This window comes from Carettochelys insculpta, chromosome 9, assembly GCF_033958435.1.
Source record: "Carettochelys insculpta isolate YL-2023 chromosome 9, ASM3395843v1, whole genome shotgun sequence".
NCBI classification, from domain to species: Eukaryota; Metazoa; Chordata; order Testudines; family Carettochelyidae; genus Carettochelys; species Carettochelys insculpta.
Window position 1 is genome coordinate 43329027 of NC_134145.1, and position 18301 is coordinate 43347327.

The 18301-nt window shown below is 41.2% G+C and overlaps 1 protein-coding gene across 8 annotated transcripts in view; it reads left to right on the top strand.

Moving 5' to 3' along the window:
• NTNG1 (netrin G1) overlaps positions 1 to 18301 on the top strand; it is a 253571-nt gene that overhangs the window by 210478 nt on the left and 24792 nt on the right. The window contains exon 7 of one of the 8 annotated variants that reach the window (XR_012646598.1): positions 1873 to 2057. The exons of the other annotated variants lie outside the window; for them this stretch is intronic. The gene's annotated coding sequence lies outside the window, so the exon portion shown is untranslated. The remainder of the gene's footprint in view (positions 1 to 1872; positions 2058 to 18301) is intronic. 8 annotated transcript variants of the gene reach the window in all.

Below are 18301 nucleotides of genomic sequence, written 5' to 3' on the forward strand. Positions count from 1 at the left end.
CTGCCTTGCTCAGTGCACAGATGGGCTTGCTCTGGAAATGATACAAGAGGGAGGGAAAGAAAACTGTTATGACCCTTGCCTCGTTTGTTGCAGAAGTTGGAAAGAGTATAGTGAATGAGCCAGGGGGCTACAATAAGAGAGAGAATCATCTCATGATTAAAGCAGTTGACTGCTGCCCTGGGAAAATGGATTATCTTCCTTCCTCTGCCACAGAGTTCTTATATGATAATAGTCGTCATTTATATCAGACTTTTGAAAGGTGGTCAGTAATTGTGTGAACCTTATTTCCTGGTGTTTGTCCTGAAACACTGGGCTTCCTATGCAGAAGTGCTGAGAACTCACAGTTGCAGGTAACATCAGTGGAGAGCTGTGCTTTGAACTTGGAAAGAGTTACATAATGCCAACAACTCCAAAAACAAAGGTCTAAGTATCTCCAAATGAGCAGCAAAATTCAGTGGATACTTTTGACCTTAATTTTTCTGTGACTTGGTTCTATGTTATCTCACAGGGGTGTCATGAAAAGAAACTCAATAATATTTGTGAAGATTTGAGTAGAGCAGGGGTCAGCAACCCCCAACACCAGTGCCAAGAGTGGCACGTGGGCCAATATTTCATCAGTATGCAAGGTGGGAGCTCAGCCCCATCCTTTGTCTCCCATGCAGCAGGGAGCTCGCTCAAAGCCATGCTAATGCTACCAACCACCACCTAAATGGTAACGCTCAGCGTCTTTATTTATTTATTAATGAAGATGTTGTAAGTAGGACTATTAGTGATTTAAAATGTGTGAACAGCACTCAGAGCATACAAAGAAGTCAAAAGGTCAAATTTCTGCCCTCTGCCTCGGAAAAGTTGCTGACCCCTGGAGTAGAGATTGGAAGACTGGAATTGTTCAGTGTGAAAGGAGGAAAGGACAGAGGCCTACATAATCATGAATGGTTTGAATAAAGTAAATAGGAAAGTATTTACCATTTTACATAACAGAAGAACCAATGGTCACTTAATAGTGAGAAGGTCTAAAACAAAAGTAAGCACGTGCATAGTCCACCTGTGCCACTCATTGCTTGGGGATGCTGTGAAGACCAAGACTATAACTGTGTCCGAAAAGTCTAAGGGACAGTTATGTTAGTCTGTATCTGCAAAAACAACAAAGAGTCCTGGGGCGCTTTAAAGATTATTTGGGCGTAAGCTTTCATGGCTTAAAAATCACTTCATAAGAGGCATCTGACAAAGTGGGTTTTGTCCATTAAAACTTGTGCCCAAATAAATCTGTCAGTCTTGAAAGTGTGAGAGGACTCCTTTGGATTCACAAAGAGAATTAGGTAACATCACAGCAGACAGCGGCATCGGTGGCTATTTGCGAAGATGGTCAGGGTCGCCCATGCATGGGATGGGTCTGAGCCTCAGACTGTCGGAAGATGGAAGTAGATGGATCACTTGATGAGGCACTAAGCAAGTGTCTTCATTCTCTTTGAAGTACCTGGCATTGACTACTATCAGAAGACAGGATATTGAGCTAGATCAAGCACATATACAGGAATTTCATGGTGAGAAGGGAAGAGTGCTTTTTTTTTTTTTTCGTAAATGTGTACTAAAGGTCTTTTTTTTAAATACAAAGGGGTTCAAAAGAGTTGTGCAAGGAGTTTGCATAAGAGAGGTTAATTGAAAATTTGAGTGGAAACAGTGATTGCTAAAATGAATTTTTATAACATATGAAAAATATATACCGTAATACAGAGATTACCTTCTGGGATCTTGCTGTAATATTGTAAGTGAAAAACAACATTCCAAAATATTTGTCCCCCTCTCTTGTACAGGTCCGTAGATGGCCCACTGGTCTCACCCATTGTATTATTTCTTATGTTTTTCATTCAGAGCAGGTTTGGAATAGTGCAGCAGAGCAAGCATGGGGCCAAATGCTGAACAACAAGAGGCAACATAATAGCTGTTTTCAAGCGATAAAAGACAAGGAGGAAGGAGAATAGCTGTTCTACCCGGGAAACTGACAGTGTCATAGTTGTGTCTCTCAAGGATGTGAAAAGTCCATGCCCCTAAGAGAAGTAGGTATGCAGACATAACGTCTAATATGAAGAGTATTACTGCCTCTTGGGCAGCTGGATTAGTTGCTGTGATGTCAGAACACTTCCCTTCAATGTAGGCAGTGTCTACCCAGTGCAGCTGCTGCTATAGCATTTTAAGTAGAGACAAGCCCTAAGTCAGCACTGTCCAACCTGTGCACTTACCAAGGCAGGAGTCCTCTGGGGGAAAATAAGGATGTGATCGTGTAATTAAGACCGTATCACAATGCACATGCCCAAAAGGCAGCATTAGGATAAACAAGCAGCCCTAATTCTGGCATTTCCCCGACCCTTTGAATGCTCAGTTTTTGCAACCTCAGTTTTCTTTTAACCTAGTGTTGACATGCCCTTCAATACCTTAACCTCCCAGGAACTGAGCTCAGCTGTAATCCAGTCATTTAGGTTTCTTTACAGGCATACAGTAAAACTACACTGAGTTGATCAGACTATAGCATAGGGGTTGCCACAAGTCCAAAGTACATAATCATTAATCAAATTACGTGCACATTCCCAGAAAAGACTGCTGCATGCACATTTTATTTTACATCACGTACTCCATGACACTGGGGAGGGCTGCATTTTCACTCTTTGAACACACACCCCGTTGTACAGTCCTGTTCATTAATTTCTGGGAACCAAACTCCTGACAAATAATGAAATGTTCACGTGCCACATGTCTGCCTTCCATTACGTAATCACTACTCTATGGTTTCCTTATCTACTAGTTACATATTTACAAGACTACTGTGAATACTGCTGTGAAGTCGTGCTTTGTTCCCTGTTTCATGTCCTTGGTCAGAATAGACTTAGTCATAGTGGGTATATGTGTAATTCGTTATTAAACTACATTTTGTTGACTCAAAGCTCTTGTACATATTTTGCAGAATAGCTAGTTAAAAACAAGCAAACTGATAGATTCAGAAAGTTAAAACGTAGCAAAGGATATGTAATAAATTTATTTACTTAATGCAAAGGAAACAAATAGCTTAGTCAAATTTTCTATTAAAATCAGGAAAGAAATGTTGTCATGGTTGTAGAATGGATGTCAGCTGTCCATGTATTCAGTGTATCAAGCTAAGCACACACTGACTAAAATCTGCTGTGTGATATTCCAGTGGGCAGCATGATCTAGCTGCTATTGTAATTGGCCCATTTTTTCCCTATGAACTTTTGTCAGGAAGATTTTGTATATTATTTTCTTCTATAAAATTATGTGAAAATCAAAACTAAACTCATTGCACTACATTATGAAGACTCTGGGGGGGAATCTTTGCCTGAGCATGCCAAAGGTGGTGTTGATCTAATTACCTCTAACAGCTTTCTTTGAGCCATGATACTACAAAAATAAAAATTATATAAAGAGAGAGAGTTTATGGCTTATTTGCAAAATTGAGCTCATTTCTGTTTAGGGAGCTTTCCCAGTGTATAGTACGGACTTGCTTGAACCAGAAATTTAACCGGCTAGCATGCAAATCCATATTCTATGTCAGAAACCTTTCCCATGCAGAGTACCAAAATTTGACCATTTGACCTATGTGCAGTCTGAGTGCCAGTGATAGTTTCTAAAGTCACTAATAGTCATACTTAAAATATCAAAACAAAAAGCAGTCAAGTAGCACTTTAAAGACTAGCAAAATAGTTCATTAGGTGAGATTTCGTGGGACAGACCCACTTCAAACCATAGCCAGACCAGAACAGACTCAATATTTAAGGCACAGAGAAAATATTGAGTCTGTTCTCGTCTGGCTGTGGTCTGAAGAAGTGGGTCTGTCCCATGAAAGCTCACCTAATAAACTATTTTACTAGTTTTTAAAGTGCTACTTGACTGCTTTTTGTTTTGATAGTGTATAGACTAGCACAGCTTTCTCTCTCATACTTAAAATAGTTTCATTAATAAATAAAGATGCAGAGCTTTGCCAAATAGGTGGTGGTTCGTAGCATTAGCTGGTCTTTTATTAATTCACAGGCAGCATGTCTTTGAGCAAGCTCCTGGCTGCATGAGGGAAGAGGAAAGGGGATGAGCTCTTGCCTTGCCTGCCATACTGGGGGTTGCTGACCCCTGTTCTGTGTCATGTCAACTCACAGTGTAGATTTAAATTGTGCAGATAGATTTTCTATATGAAAAAAACATTTTATACATAACAAGTAAATATGGTTCCAGTGATGATAATCCACTTCAAAAATTACATGCAAAGGCCCTATACTGTTTTATGGAGCAAGGTACTACAGGGTTGGTTGCGGGGTTTCTGGTTTTTTTGTTTGTTTGTGTGTTTGTTTTGCTCTGGGGGACTGGTTTTTTTTGTTTTTTTTTTAAATAAAGGGCCAGATATGTGTCCAGCTGGTACTAGGCACAAAGTGAGAAGAAGGCATGGACATGCCTGGCTCACCCTTTGCATCCCTATATATACAGAGAGCAGGTACAGTGTTGATCCTTGCCTTCCAGATCATGAGTATTAGCAGCAGAAACTTCAGAGTTCAGGGCTTCCATGACACAGATAACACATCTAGTGAAGCCATGCTAGTACAGGGAGAATGCTTGTTGTACTAAATAAAAAGGGTGCAGCTTATGTGTCCACCGTTACTAATTTCTGTCTTGGGCGCACACATGCACATACCTCTTCCCTTCTTTCTCACTCCTCTCCCCGAAGTCGAGGAAATAGATTTAAAAACAAAGGCTAACCCTGAAGCTTTCTTAGAGTTTGAAAAAGTGACAGATTAGCAGAGACCTTTTTTTTTATTGCAATTCTAGGAATTAAGTAATCTTGAGTATAATTAATATATAAAAGTAAGAAAACCAACTACATCTTTGCACGTTAGCGACTAGTCCAAAGTGGGTTCTTAAAGATACATGATGAAAGGAGCCTGTAAGAGAGCTTGAACACATTTTCATCTCTAGACGAAGGCAATGCCAGTTTTAAAATTAAAGCTGAGTGAATACTAACTAATATTTTACATTACATTTCTACCTGCATTTTCTTTTTCCATAGTCTCATCTCTTTTGTGTTCAGTTACCATAAAATTTCAAGTGATTGAATTTTACTTACTACATACGGGAATACTTACAGAAACCAGTTCTTAACTTCCTTTATGCAAGGATTTATGCTGGAAATTTTTGCAATTAGGTAATATTATAGCTTGTCAGTGACTATTTCAACCAGGGAAATTTAAGAGCACAGTTTGATCAACTCACAAAATTACAAAAAAGAGTTTGAAAAGGTAAGACAAAAATCAAACAAATCCAGTTTAAACAAACAGCTGTCTGCTCATAAATACTCTGTTAGTGGGTAAGGTGGCTGAAGCCCCGATCCTGCAATGAGATACTGGCAATATCTTTGACTCCCACTTATGTGCAGTTGGAGAGGACTCCTCTGCAGATCTGATCAAAGACTGAGGACTGAGTTTGTCTAATGCATTGTTGTGAAGGATTGTCTCAGCTCTGTTTATCAACCATTGATTTAACAATGCAAATCTTAAACAATTAGCACTTTCAGATGCAAAGGATTTTCCATCAGATACCTAATGTTACATTCTAATACATCAGGTAGATGCCGGTATGTATTTCAGGTGGGTGTGCATGTGCTCTGAAGCTGGAGACTTTTGCCAAGCATTACTCATGGCAGGATGCCTTGTCTCTATGGCCATTCCCCTGACTATATGAGGCAGTATTGCTCTGACCTCTCTGAGTTCCTTCTTGCTCATCAATAGGAGTCAGAGCTCCATGTGGTTGTTCTCCCGCAACCTCTCATTCATCCTTCTTAACCTAGTTCATTATTCATATTTAATAGCCAGTAATTAGCATAAAGTGAGGAAGAGTAGCGTTAGCAGTCGTGCTCTCTGCTGATGCCCTCACCAGGATTCCAGCATTGTCCTGAGTGTAGCGTGCTGATTCCTAACTTACCGCATGAGGTACTGGCTCTGCCTTGGTAAAGTCCACCTTAAAGAGTGGTGTTTGGTCAGTAGATCATTCAAAAAGAGGGTTCAGCGGGTGGGAGCAGGGAGTTGCCTCAAGCAGTATCTGCTTACAAAGGCTATGTGGCCTGACATGGCAGTGAGGCCTTTCTCAGGTCTCACCCTTGGAATTGTTCCTGAGGAGGATTGTTTTGCAGTATCCCCACAATTAAGCTAGCTATGACAAGAGAAAACAAGCCAAGTGTCATTTTTTCTGCTTTAATGGTAAGGGTCAGTTTGGGCTGCATCTCTGGTGCCTGCCTCTGCACTGGCAGTGGCTGCTGCTTCTGTATGCCTCTCTACCTGTCCCAGTTAGTCCTCTGTTCATCTCCAAATACAAGAGGGATCACCACAATGCGGCCATGCTAGCTGGTTCTGGGCCCACCCTTGCCCTGACAGTTCATCCTCCCATATGGCTTCCCCCTCTTCCTGACCTCCTCAGGCAGGATTATGGTCACACACTGCATCCAGTGAGCAGCTCCCTGCACCTTATGTCATGGGTACTGCTGGGCTGAATGGAGACAAAGAGCATTAACAGTAGGAAGTCTTCCAATAGGATGGCCTACTTGACTAGGTGGAAGAGATTTGCAGTGTAATCCTTGGCCCACATACATCTTGGAGTACCTGCTACACCTCCAGAAATCAGGGTTGGTATTCAGTTCACTGAGAGTGCTACAACAGCAGCATTTTGTTCTCGGGTCCAGAGGAAATCGCTTTCTTTCCCAATACCACAATGAAGGACTTCTCTGCTTTCATCCTCTGATCTGAGAGCCAGGCCTTTTTGGAACTTGCACACCATTTTTGCAGCTCTGATGGGGCCTCCATTCAAGTCCCCTGCATCCTGTCCACTGCCCCGCCCTGTCTCAAAACACTGCATTCTCCACAGATGTGGCCTCTGATGGGAGTCTGGTTGAGTTGCAAGCACTTGAAGGCAGGGCCTCCTTACATGCAGCTCTCCAACAACAAGGTAACGCTCTGGACACATCTGAAAATCTTATCCAAGATGGTCTCTCAGTTTCATTTGAAGCAGGCAGTGTATTTCCTTGTATTTTTCCCCACAGTTTCAAGCTTTGTCTCGCTTGTTCATATCCCATGTAGACCTCATGAAGGGACAATCACTTGCTGCACAGACCATCTCTAGATGGATATCTTGTATCAAGGGCTGTGTCTACACTAGCCCCAAACTTCGAAATGGCCACACAAATGGCCATTTCGAAGTTTACTAATGAAGCGCTGAAATGCATATTCAGTGCCTCATTAGCATGCGGGCGGCCGCAGCACTTCGAAATTTACGTGGCTCACTGCCACGCGGCTCGTCCCGATGGGGCTCCTTTTCGAAAGGACCCTGCCTACTTCAAAGTCCCCTTATTCCTAACTGCTCATGGGAATAAGGGGACTTCGAAGTAGGTGGGGTCCTTTCGAAAAGGAGCCCTATCGGGACGAGCCGCGTGGCAGTGAGCCACGTAAATTTCGAAGTCCCCTTATTCCCATGAGCAGTTAGGAATAAGGGGACTTTGAAGTAGGCAGGGTCCTTTCGAAAAGGAGCCCTGTCGGGACGAGCCGCGCAGTGGCGAGCCGCGTCAGTTCCGAAGTGCCGCAGCCGCCCGCATGCTAATGAAGCGCTGCATATGCATTTCAGCGCTTCATTAGTAAACTTCGAAATGGCCATTTGCGTGGCCATTTCGAAGTTTGGGGCTAGTGTAGACACAGCCAAGATGGTTTATGAGATAGTGTCAGCTACACCTCCTGAGCAGATATTGGCTCATTTAGTGCAAGCACAGGCTACATCAGTAGAATTCCTCAAATGCATTTTCGTTGTGGACATGCATGGTGGCCATATGGTTGTCCATACTTACATTTACAGACCATTATGCAATCGCTACATCTTCCAGAACAGACACTAATGTTAGAAAAGCAGCCCTTCAATCCCTGCTCAGACTGTGAGCCCCACTCCACCAGAGGGCATCTAGAAGAAGGAGAAATGGGAGGAGGAGAAGTGGTAATCGTAGGGGTAGTAGTAGTTATTTAGCGTAACTCTAACTCTGCACTGGAGCCCTTCCACTGGATATTCAGTACGAAGGAACTGAGTGGGGGTCAGGGCTTTCTGCCTGATATAGTCAAGGAAGGGGCAATCGATACAAGATGTGAGTGCTGCTCATCTATTTGTGACTTACTTGACTTAAACCCTTGTACTCCCAAGTGCAGCATAGGTCATCTACAAGTCTCTACTCTAGTCTGTCTCAGGACAAAACTTCCAGCTGACTCCAGGAGTACCCTAGTTGTTGTCTTTCAGTCTCAGTAGATCTTCTCCATGTTGTTCAAGGTCTTCCTCTTTTGCATTTTCCTTGTGAGTTCCATCTGAACTTGGATATACTATGCTAAATGATGGTTTTCTGAGAGTGTGGCCTAGCCATCCCAACTGTCTTCTCTTGATTTCAACATCAAGTGGTTCTTGTCCTGCTCTGTTCCAAAGCTCCCCTTTTGTGGCAAAGTGTTGCCATTTGATATGAAGGATGAACCTCATGCATATGTTTATGAATGTCTGTAGCTTATGATTTGAAGATTTTTTGGTACACCAGGTCTCACATCCATGCAAGAGCACACTCTTCACATTTGTGTTAAAGATCCACAGTTTTGTCTTCAGATATTATTCATGAGCTCCACGTGGGTCAAAGAGTCTTGAAAGCAGCTGTTGCTTTCTCTATCCTGGCACTGATACGCATTGTCTGTTCCTTCATCTCTGCCCATGATACTCCCCAAGTAAATGAACTGCTCCATGTCTTCCAGATCATCCTCTCACAGTGTGATGGTGGTGGTAGTGTTAGATCCTCATTGTCTTGGTCTTTCCCTTGCTAATGCTCTCTCATTGAGACAGTTTTGTCTAGTTTTATGACCTTTTCCTCCATGCTTTCATGTTGGTATAAAAGGAGGGTGACATCATCAGCAAAAATCAAGGCCCTCTAGCTGTTTGAAAAGTTTGCTGAATGCCCCAATGATGCCTAACTGTTGTCCTGTTCATAGTCCAGTCCGTTTTGATCAAGAACAGAAAAGGTGACAGTAGGCACCCTTGTCGCTTTCCTGAGAGTATGCTGAAGGATTGTGTCAAAGACATCATTGTGAGCAACTTGGCATGTCAAGGGTTCATCTACGTGTACTGCTAGGCAAAAGTCCACAGTGTAAGGCGCACTCACACACCTCACAGGAATACATGTCTTTGTCACATCTTGAAGAACTACAATTACAGGACATGCCATTTTATTTATTCCCAGATTTTGCTCCTTTTCCATTATTCAATAATTTTTATTAAAGCAGGCAGAAGATTACAATTAAATTGTCCTCTCTGATGTTCAAACTGCATAAACTGATTGCATGTGTCTTGTGAACTGAACTTACAATGTTCCATAGAATGCTAGTTTATTCTCTCCATATGTCTTCTATATATTACCTGATTATTTAAATATAGATAAACGCCTTCTATTGTCTGTATTTTGCCATAAGTTACAAACAGTAGGAGCTAAAGCATTTTGTGAAAATCATCATGCAGGATGAAGATCCAGAGAAAATCAAACTTGAAACCATGAGCCTATGAATTATATAAACATTGCTGATAGGAAGGTAATGTCTGCAATTCAACACAAAATCTCTTCCTGCTGAGGACTTCTAAAATGTCATTCTTAAAAGACAGATTACACCCTTCTGTTCCTCCTAAATAGTTAAAATTAAATAAATGCAGTTGTCTTATGGAAATCTCACTCAGCATTTATACCTCTGTGCAGAAATATATATGTTGCACATCACCCTAAATACAAATAGACGAATCTGGCACGGCTGAGGAAGAGTGCACAAGAGGAAGGAGCACAGCATACAGCATCATAAATCCTTGATTTATAATGCAGTTCTGACAGGGGTTTGCTTTATACCTTTGGCAAGTCATTTACCCTCTTTTCTGCAGTTTCACCATCTGTGTGACAGAAATAATAGTTACTAACCGACCTCATAAGGTTGTTGTGGCAGTTCATTAGGTTGTGCGCATGCAGTGCTTTGAACACACCAGACCAAATTACACCTGTGTAAATTCAATATAACTTGACTGAAATCAATCCAGAATCATACTGATGTCCTCTTAAGGGCAGTAGTTGTACTGTTATTGAAACACAAAAGGAGATGCAATCCAAGAACAAACAAGGCAAAATTATAAATCTCCAGAGTTATTGGGTCAGATTCTCAGCTGGTATAAATCAGTGTAGTGTCATTAACATGAGCAGAGATGTGTCAGTTTACCAGCAGGAAATATACCACATAATTCCATGTAGCCCCCCGCTATAGTGGATTTTAGAGACAGAAAAGACCCATATCTTCATGAATACATTGGTTCAGGCAAATATCATATATGAGACACCCAGACAGTTGCAACAAAGTGCAAGAGAGAAACGTAATCAGGTCACAGCATAATTTAATAACAAAAGTAGGGGTTAGCGTGCGATTTGATTTGATGAGCGGATGGAAAGGAGCTTAGCATGAAGAAGGTGAAAGGATCCTTCAAATGCTAAATTTACAGCATAGAATGGAATGAGATCAATGGGTATGTATTGGTAGCACAATTCACTGCTGTGCTGAGGATCCAAGTCCAGGTCTGAAGCTAGTTCCTTATCCCTCAGGGCTGGCATAGGCTAAGGAGTAGTGCTGAAGTAGCATTTTCCACACTAGAGTGAGCTTGTTAGCAATCTTCTCTGCCCGACAGCGAGAGTGGGTTTGATGGGCATTGGACAGGATTGAATCTGCACCTCTCCATGGAGGGAAGGCTTCCATAACAGCGTGTAACCAAGACATTAGCTATAAGCACAATGGTCAACACTTAGGCCGTGTCTACACAAGCCAGAAACTTCAAAATTGCCATGCAAATGGCCATGTCGAAGTTTACTAATGAAGCGCTGAAATACATATCCAGCGCCTCATTAGCATGCGGGTGTCCACGGCACTTCGAAATTGACACAGCTCGCCACCGCGTGGCTCGTCCAGATGGGGCTCCTTTTCGAAAGGAACCCGGCTACTTCGAAGTCCCCTTATTCCTATGAGCAGATAGGGAGACCCCGTCTGGATGAGCCATGCAGCAGTGAGCCGCGACAATTTCGAAGTGCTGCAGCCGCCCTCATGCTAATCAGGTGCTGAATATGTATTTCAGTGCTTCATTAGTAAACTTCGAAATGGCCATTTGCGTGGCCATTTCAAAGTTTTTGGCTAGTGTAAACATAGCCTTAGTGACATCTTTATGGCCCTGTCTACACTAGCTCCCAACTTCGAAGGGAGCACGGAAACTACATGTTGGGTGATTACTAATGAAGTACTGGGGTGTACAAGCAGTACTTCATTAAGCTAATCCTCCCCCGCAGCAACTTCGAGGCGGCCAACTTCAAAGTGCCAACTAACGTGTAGCCGCAGCTAACCCACACGTACTTCCAAGTGCCCGGGCTACTTTGAAGTCCCTTTAGTCTTCAACATTTTAAAAGAAGGAAACTCCATGCAAGCCTGGAACTGATCCTCAGAATTTTGAGGAGTAAAGGGACTTTGACGTACCTGCGGGTTAGATGCAGCTACACGCAAGCCGGCACTTCGAAGTTCATCTGGTGTATGCGTCCCAAAAAAACAGAGCACATTATGAATGAAAAGCATTTATACAACCACAGCACTTAAGAAAGGAAAAGAGCTCCCCCCTACCATTGTGATGGGGTTTTGTTATTATTATTTTACTCCAAATGCCTTCAAAAAAGTTCTCAGCTTTCAGGTCTTTCAGACTTACTGTGATAGCTACTATTTTTTCTCCATTCCACCATATGGCTATTTACATTGTCAGCAGTCAAACTAGCTATTCGAATTTTGCCAAAACTAACTCAATCCATTTTAAGTGGTGGAGAAGCTAAATGACAGAAATGTGGGTAGTAACAGAGAGGAAGCCGTGCTAGTCTATACACTATCAAAACAAAAAGCAGTCAAGTAGCACTTTAAAGACTAAATATTGAGTCTGTTCTGGTCTGGCTATGGTCTGAAGAAGTGGGTCTGTCCCACGAAATCTCACCTAAGGAACTATTTTGCTAGTCTTTAAAGTGCTACTTGACTGCTTTTTGTTTTGAGAAATGTGAGTGTGTGGCTCCAAGACCTATCAACTGAAATAAGAAGATAAAATATTATTTTCTAATAATTAATAGAATCATTTAATGCAGAAGGGAAGTTATTAACCTCTTATTGATATGTACATAATGTTACAGTAGAATCTCACAGTTACAAACACTAGAGTTATGATCTGACCAGTCAACTACACAACTCATTTAGAACCAAAATATTCCATCAGGAAGCAGCAGAGGCAAATAAATAAAAAATAGCAAAACAGTACAGTACTGCATGAAATGTAGACTACTTAAAAATAAAGGAAACAGAATTTTTTCTGCTCAGTACATTTTCAAGGCTGTAGTGTATATGTTCGGTTGGAAACCTTTGAAAGAACAACGGTAATATTTTGTTCAGAGTTACAAACAACCCCCCCAAAGATCTAGCCAATGTGTAAAGAGCTAAAATAAGTAATGGTGATGGATATAATACCAATACATATCAAAGCAGTGCTCTTTAAAGAGCTCTCATACAATTGTTTTGATTAATCATTTTTTGTCAATACGTGATACAAGATTTCTGCACATCTAAATATTATAAAATTCATAAAAATGTTTAAGTATCCGATTTGTTTTCTTTAGTTGGTATAATTTTGAACTGGTTAATATATAATAGGTTAATAATAAATATTTCAATATAGTATATTGCTGTCCATTCAGAGTACATCAAAAGGAAATATAAGTTAGCTCCAAAACATAAACTTTTATTAGGCGCATGAAATAGACCATAAAGCGTGATAGCAGTTACCATTTAATCTATTCATGTTTGGAAACATATCGAAGAGGAAGCATATTGCTCAGTTAATTGTTATGAATTATTGATTGCTTGTTTCAATTGTGATGAGCAGGGTTGCTCTAATTGTGAAAAGCTGTTATGCTTCTCTTTTAAACATGCTCATTGGCCTTAACCTTTGTGTAATTTGTTTGCTTGCTACCATTTCATGAGAACAAAAAGAAAAGATCCCTTCAGTCAGTGCTGAGGTTTTGATTGCATGGGTCAGACGGGGACAGTTTAGGTTGAAATAAAACAGTCATGATATTTAATTAGAGACAAAGATTATTGACCTGAGTTAATCAAAGATACTTGACAGCTAGGTTTGCCAACTGACACACGTACACGTTGACTTTTAAGTATTCAGGACACTAACAGGCACAAACAGATTCAGCAAAAAGATTTTCCCATTCATGAAAACACTTGTGTGAGAAACAAAGGTTGATTTAAAGGGAGGTGATTAGGCTCCTATATGGACTGGCTGACTTCCAGCTGATGCCCGCAATCTCTGGCCCATATTTCTTATTGGGGAAGATATGACTCAGAACCTTTTTCAGATATTTCGTGAATGTTACTAGACAACCAAATCAAATCAAGAAAACATGTCACTGCTAAACTGTTAGCAGTCCTAAACCTAGAATTAAATAATACAGTTATCAAGTCACAATTAATTAAGGTCAAATCTGCAAGTTAACTGTAAGACTGGATTAGACTTAAACCATCATCATCATCAAATTAAGTCAAATAATCAAACAAATGCAGCATGTAATTAGTCATCATAAACCCTAAAACAGGAATTCAAGGAGGCATTTGCCATTTGGGAATAAAACCAAATTAGAGAACTTTACTCAGGGTAGTATTATAAAAAATTAACTGATTTTATTTTTTAATATTGAAACCAAATTGTAATTTACTGCCTTAAAGCACAACCTTCCCCCAAGGTCCATACATGTCCCCCAAACCAATATACCCTCATGTCCTGCTTTCCAGACCCCTATCGTGGGACCTGCCCCCCCTTACCCAGATACCCACACCCCTTCTGTTCCGCCAAGCCCACTCTGATACCCTACCACAGGGCCCATCCATTGTGTTCGCCTTGCCTGCACAGCCTCCCCAGTTCTCACACCCTCCTGCCAAATCTCAGGGATTCAGAGGGAAAAACAGCCTGAGGCTCAGTCCCAGGCTTGCATGGAGTTTCATTCTGTCAGGGCAAGCTGGGGATTGGGACCTGCTGCTGTCAGGAAACTTCAGCCCCCTCCCCTTTCCCTAAGAGTGTCTTCTAGATGAAAGCTAGCCTCAGCTGGGTCAAGCTGTCCCTGCAACAGCCAGTTTGCACTACAGCTAGGTTTGCCAACTTTCCCAACTGGATGGACCAGGTACCATTCGCAGCAATGGTGTCTGGTACATCCGGTCAGGAAAGTTTGTAACCCTAACTGCAGCCCATTTCCGTGGGGGAAGGAAATTCTGTGCGCACAATGTTAATTTCCACAAAATTCCGTGCTGTGCAGTGGTTCAGAATTCTATCTGGAGTGATGCTAGTGGGGCCTTTTAGGTCCTGAAACACACGTCAGAGACTGGCATAACTTGTTCATTGTTATCATTTCCTTCCCTTTCCTCTTAAGAGGCAGGTCTCAAGAACTGGGAGCACCAGTCCCTCTGCAAGTCCCATTAGAGGAAGCATTTTTTAAAATAGTAACTGTTGCTCACCATGTGTACCATGCGCTTATGACCCCCAGAATAAATAGGCACAAGCCTGGTCTTGAGAGAGCTGCCACACCCACCCTCCTTTCTGGATGGAACTAACATCTGCCCTCAACTTGTAGGAGAAAGAGGCCTCAACAGCCTATAAAAATGAGTTGCAAATGATCCTCAGAGAAACACCAATCCTGCAACATGCCTCCATTTGCAATACTAATAATGAATATGGATGTCTCATTACAGTTGTTGCCAGCGCCTCCTTCGAACAAGAAAATTTGACACCCATCATCTTGTAACACCAAGGCTGTGTCTACACTAGCACCCTCCGTCGAAGGAAGGATAGTAATTAGGGTGTTGGAAGTTACGCAGCACTTCATTAAGGAAATACCCCTCCACCCCCACCCCCCCCGCGGCAACTTTGAAGTACCAGCTCGCGTCTAGGCGCCTCAACTGCAAGTACTTCGACGTGCCGGGGCAACTTGAAAGTCCATTGACTCCTCAAAATTTTGGGAGTAAAGGGACTTCGAAGTTGCCCTGGTACTTCGAAGTGCCCATGGGGGAGCCGCGGCTAGATGAGAGCCGGTACTTTGAAGTTGCTGCAGGGCGGGGGAGGGGTGGGAATTTGCTTAATGAAGTGCTGTGTATGCAGCACAGCACTTCATTACTAAACTCCCAACACCCTGATTACCAGGTCAAATATTACACAGCTTTTGTCTGGAATTCCCATCCTAAGTTACATTAAAGCTTATCAAACCGCAGTTAAAATAGAAAGAAAGCTTATTCAAGGAGACATGTATGCTATTTGTCCCACACTTAAATGTATGTGCAAGGTGCTGGGCCCCATCTTGAATGGTTTGTAATTAGCTTTTTAAGTTCCTGTAACTTCAGAAGGCATAATTAATGTTACAGTGCATTGACTGCTGATCTGAAATTGAACACACTAAGAATAGGTAGTCTTTAAATACCCAGAAATAGTTCTTCATGCCAATTACATATTTATGTTGGGCCTTATACTGTTGTACCTGTACAGTTGGTGAACTACATTACTTCCGTTTTGGGCATTTTGAGAGATTGCTGATTTTTTTTCAGCCATACACACATTTGTTATGAATACCCAAAAAATCCTCTCAAAGTGAATACCTATTTTATTAAATCGTAACTGATGGATTTATTGCTCCATATCAATAGATTAACTACTTTATATGTAAATGATCTCCTGAAAATAAATTAAAGCCTATCCTTATTTGCTTCCTTTATGGGATATAAGAGATTAACTTTCCTATATCCTTATCTGATTCCCATCTCAGTGTATTTTCTCCAGAACTCCATCTACCTAATTCAAACAATTTTAAGGACTTGGTCCTGGAAACCTTTACTCATACAAGTCTATCTGTCATCAAAATCATTTGGCCTCCAGTACCTGTAAGCTCCTTTAATAAATGCATCTTCAAACATTGTGTTGAAAGAGGCACACAAGTAGTAGTGTTAACATTGCTGAAAGTTAAGCATGTGTATTCAAGATCAGGACCCTAGCTTCTTGGTAAGATTTACAGCAACAGAGTTGAGAACTAAAGGCATATATCCTGAGTACGAGTCCAAAGGTTTCATAGATTCATAGACTTTAAGGTCAGAAGGAACGATTGTGATGATCTAGTCTGGTCTCTTTCACATAGCAAGCCACAGAACCTCACCTACTCCTAAAACAGACCCCTAACCTCTGGCTGAGTTATTGAAGTTCTCAAATCATGATTTAAAGACTTCAAGTTACAGAGAATTCACCATTTACCCTAATTTAAACCTGTAAGTGACTTATGCCCCATGCTGCAAAAAAAGGTGAAAAACCCCAAAGGCCTCAGCCAAGCCAACCCCAGGTAATGTCATCCTGACCTCAGCTATGATGATGAGCTAGATCCTGAGCATATGATCAAGACATGTTAGGCAGATACCTGGGAAAGAATTCTCAGCAGTAACTCAGAGCCCAGGCCACTTGGAGTCTCATCTCCAACAGTTGTGAAGTTTTGCTGCTGGAAGGTGCTGTGGTTTAAATGCCATCATAGACAGTCCCATTATGCCATCCTCTCCATAAGTTTATCAAGCTCAGTCTTGAACCCAGTTAACTTGTCTGCCCCCACTCCTCCCTTTGGAAGTCTGTTGCAGAGCCTCACTCTTGTGGTTAGAATCCTTCCTTTAATTTTGAGCCTAAACTTATTTTATTTCTAACTTGTGTGTGTGTGAGAGAGAGAGAGCTGAAAATGTAGCCATTTCTTTTCCTTTACTTTTTCAGAGAGTAGTTTTGGGGATATTTCAACATTCTTACAGCATTGCTCAGGTGTGAGTCTTCTTTATCCTTACCTAAGTAAAGATAAAGTAGACGTAGGAGTTTGCAGTGTTACTCAATGTATTCCTCCTGAAAAGTTAGGGAAGCTATTAACCTAATACATTTCATAATAGTGAAAGAGGACAGGACATTAACGCTGTATCAGTGGTATGATGAGTAGTTTAGGAAGAAAATATGAATATTTTAGTTCTCATTTAAAGCTCTTTAGTTGGAGATACAAGAAAAAAATCTCAAAATCACACTTTTAGAAAGTGGGAATGGGAGATGTTTCCAGTAAAACATTATTATCATAACATCTAAGGTATTGGTGTAGTGTTTTAAACATTAAATCAGTCTTTTTTCTTTCAACATACATCTAATAGCATAGAAAATGTTCTTATTTTTATCTATAAACTAGGTTAATGGAAATAATATAATGATCTCCCTGTTCTTCAACTCTTTGAAACTCAATGACAATTGTCCAAAAATTCAAAACTGACGGTTTAAAGAAAAAATAATCAAAATGAGGTGTGCATTTTAACAGTGAGGGTAAGGAATTTTTGGAACAATTTGCCAAGGGTTATGGTGGATTTTCCATAACTGATGGTTTTTAAATGAAGACTGGATGATGTTCTGAAAAATCTAGGAATTATTTTGATGTAACTTCTTTGAGCTGTGTTTCACAGGAGGGCAGACTAGCTGATCACAATAGTTCTTTATAGCTTTGAAATCTATGCATCTGTTAAAAGCACTAATAGCTGGTAATATTTTAAACACTCTGGGTGCCCTGTGTCGACAGACAGGGCTTCTGGTTGGCCGTTATGTTGGAAGAGCAGTTGGGCACTCCAGCTGCTCTCTGTCGACAGAACAGATTGATAGAGCCATTCTCTTTCACGTGTGGCCGCAATTTGTCAACAGAAGTTTTGTCAGAATATATCTTCCAATAGTAACTTCTGTCAACAGATTGCTTTCGTGTAGACATATCTTCAGAGGCGATTTTTTCCAAAGCCCGTTCGTTGTCTGCAGCTCTCCACATCTCGTATTCTTGTTCCTGTTTCAGTTTCCTCAGTGTCGGTTCAGCCAGCTCCAGATAAGTAGCTGCTTCACTGGGGATAATACCAAGCTAACACAGCAACAAGTCACACTTTTTGCAACACAGCGAAAAGTCAGTTTTCTGAAGCACATCTGTGAACTAAGGGCATTAGTAAACTGACAAGAACCAGGTCAACATAGCCGTTCTGCTATATGAGTAGCTTGTGTATAGCATCAAAATCCACTTGACCTACAAAGTTGCCTTTTTCTATGTATGTAGCAACCTCATAAATTTAAC